This window comes from Nipponia nippon, unplaced genomic scaffold (genome assembly GCF_047370975.1).
Source record: "Nipponia nippon isolate SJK-2023a ecotype South Korea unplaced genomic scaffold, ASM4737097v1 scaffold_5, whole genome shotgun sequence".
Classification (NCBI taxonomy): domain Eukaryota; kingdom Metazoa; phylum Chordata; class Aves; order Pelecaniformes; family Threskiornithidae; genus Nipponia; species Nipponia nippon.
Genome location: NW_028262369.1, coordinates 40,660,770 through 40,664,067, shown reverse-complemented (window position 1 = coordinate 40,664,067; position 3,298 = coordinate 40,660,770).

Below are 3,298 nucleotides of genomic sequence, written 5' to 3'. Positions count from 1 at the left end.
GGAGAGATGTATCTGAGGTAAGGAAGAAAAAGGGTTGGACAGATATCCAGGGGAACAGTCCAGGACATTGGCCCCTGCCCTGTCTCCCAGTGATTCTCAGCAAGATGAAGGAATACAGCGCACACAAGAAGAATTTTTCCTAGAGCAATACAACCTGGTTATCGCTGGAGTATGTCTGCACCTCAGTGCCGTGTACAGAGATTCGGGCTACCCGAAAAGAAGGAAGTCTAGCCTGGATGGCTCCTTCACAGCCCCACGAGGCTATTCCTGGTACCCTACTGCAATGCACCATGCAGACGTGTATCCCTCACACGCAGTGGGACCAAAACGTGCAGCAGCAGGGAGGAGTTCTGCAGTCCTCAGTTACGGGAGATGGTAGAAAGCACAGAGCTGTGGAGATGCTGAAATAGCTAAACACATTTTGGAGCTGCTAACTTACACCGCAGTTATTCCCATCCCCACAGCAGCCAAATTCAAGGAAGTGCAAAAGCAGAATCGCACCAGTCGTATTCATTCACAGGGAGCAGAACCAAAATCTAAGCTCCAAACTCATGATTAAAGAATGTTTTTAGAGTGGCAAATAGACATGAACATTTGTGCCCAGAAAACAGTACGCTGTTTGAATACCGATCTCTGTGGGAGATCCAATATGCCATTGGAAGAGCTGTTCATGAATGTCAAAAATAATTCCAGAACTGAAACAGTCCAATCTGTGATAATATTTCCTATTAGATATCTCACTGAAACTGCCAGAATTTTAATAAAGCATATGGTAATTTTTAGTTAATAATGTAAAAGGCATTTCTCAAAGTTAGGATATGCCATACCTGTTGACTGGCAAACAGCTCACAGGAGGCGGTTTGCCTGGTGGGCAGAGGACATTGCATCTCTCCAGCATGGGAGCTCACCCCTCCACAGCCTGGCAGGTGCCACCAGCAAGGACTGGTGGGAGGATGGCCAGGGGATATACCCCCTGCAGCATCCAGAGCGAGCCCCGGTGGCAGTGGCCGCAAACCACTCTCTGGGCTGCGTCCCTGTTTGTGCCCCAAGCCCAGGACTCACCAGCACCTAGCACGACCCCGTCGCTGCTCCTGCGTGTGCAGGAGCACAGCTTTCCACTTCGTCTTCTCATCTCTGCCAAAGTCCTCCCCGGGCACTGTGAGCATCTCAGCCATGTTCTCACTCATCTTTCCAATAAAATACAGCATTTTTCACTGGCATCAGTTGTTCCCAGCTTACCACAATATTCGGTGGTAATTATAGCAGTAAATGCTTGAAGGATAAGGTGTATTTTCTAAATGTTCGATATTTATAACCATGGAACAATTAATGAATTCTCACATTCACCTAAAATGATTCACGGTTGTAACTGGAGAAGAGCTTCCACAGGAAAAATTTGGCCATACTGACCCACATAAACAAATTCAGTAAACCACAAGCTGCTGGAATCTATTTAAAATAACACTTTGGCAGCATAGTGCAAAAATAGTTCACTGACTGGTTAATTAAATTAGGGTCCATTTCCTATCTATCTACATATATATATATATATAAATATTCTGATAAAATAAGCACATGTTTTTATTTGCTGGTGTAGAGATGGCATGTACTACTATTGTGGTTCATATGCCAACATGAAAAAAAATTCCATTACTTTTAGTATTAATTAGGTGAACACTCAACCGCCTCTGCAGCTCTGCAGTTCACAGAAGAAAACTCCTCTACCTACCTTACAAATAAATGTGAAGTCTGGTATTCAACTTAGCTGAAAAATATAGCACAAAAAAAATGCTCTCTAACATGTTATTTATACACTTTATATACTGACTATAGGAAGAATTGAAATTATTTCACTAGCAACATATATGTAATTTAATATCACCACTGAAAACTAGAAGTAGCTGAACCAGCTGGGATAAACTCCAAGCGCTGCTAATTTTTCAAGTTTTGGACACAGAAATGGGAGCTAAGCAGAGCTCTTGCAGCATCTCTGCAATGATTACAGCAGTATTTTCTGGAGGAAAGGACGGAAAACCAAAACTGTGCGTGGGGAAAAAAATGAGCAGAGAGCAAACACTCCTCCGCTACCATACTATCAAACTTCTCCTGAATGGATCTGTTTCTCAACCCAGTCTTGAAGAAAACAGCTGTGCATATAGCATGTCCGTAAAGAGTCACAAGATGATACCCTGCATTTCATGCTTCTTCACCTACTCTTGCTCTGCATAATGCTGTCCCTGGGATCTCACACCTCATCAGCTCCTTCTCTGCTCAGAACAAGGTCATAATGCACTGACCTTGTATCCCGCAAAACCAAAACCATCCCATAGCTCGCTGTTGATTTTTTTCCCTCAAAATCTCCAGACTAGGGGAAGGTATTGAGAGTGCATGACTCCTGCTGACCTTTAGAGAAACTTCCCCCATATCGCTGTCTCTTGCACTGAAAATACAGAGTCATTCCCCCCGCCTGATTTATGTTTCCCACTGCAAGCACAGCAGATGCATCCCAGACGACTGAAGAAAGGACAAGCCTGAAGAGCGCAATAAACTTTCAAGCCATGGCATCCACGGGCTCAGAAGGGCTCCTCTCTCTGAGCCTGGCAGCAGGGTACGCAGCATGCCAGCATCCTCATGTCCTTTTGGAAAGCAAAGGAAATGGCTTTTTTCAGCTTTGCTCTCCACCTGTCTCCTACTCTGAACTGACACCTTGGTGAAAAGGAAGCTAACAGATTTGCGAAGGGGTCCTGTGTTACTGTTTCTCCTGTAGCTCGTGCAGCAGCATGGTTTGGATTGAGGGTTCCCAGTGCTGCGTGGCATCGGACGTGAAAGGAAGCTGCCAGAGGAGAGAGAGGAGAGAGCTGAAGCGTAAGCCAAGAGATACCGGAGAGCAGCAAGAAAGGAACAAGGTGACGGTAACTCAGACTGTAAATCAGTGACTGTAACTCAGAGAACAGCACACAGGTCCCCTGCTCCCTGTGCCAGCACAGCCGCTCCCTCTTTTCCCCAGCACAGGGATGGGCGATGCCGTCTGCTTGAGCTGTTCCTCGTGGGGCCCTTAAAGGCTGAGTTAATTCTCACTGGTTCATCATACAGCCCTCTGCTTTCCTAAACAGTCACTGGGATTTGGTTTGCCAGTAATACATCTGTATAAAACAGAGTTCAGCGCAGTGTACATTAATAACTACCATTACAATCACACCGTAGTACCCAAATGCTGTGTAAGTAAAAGCCTTCGAGTTAGATACATATTTTCTCATTAACAATTTGCCATTAGTCTCGGATCTTAACAACTCAGATA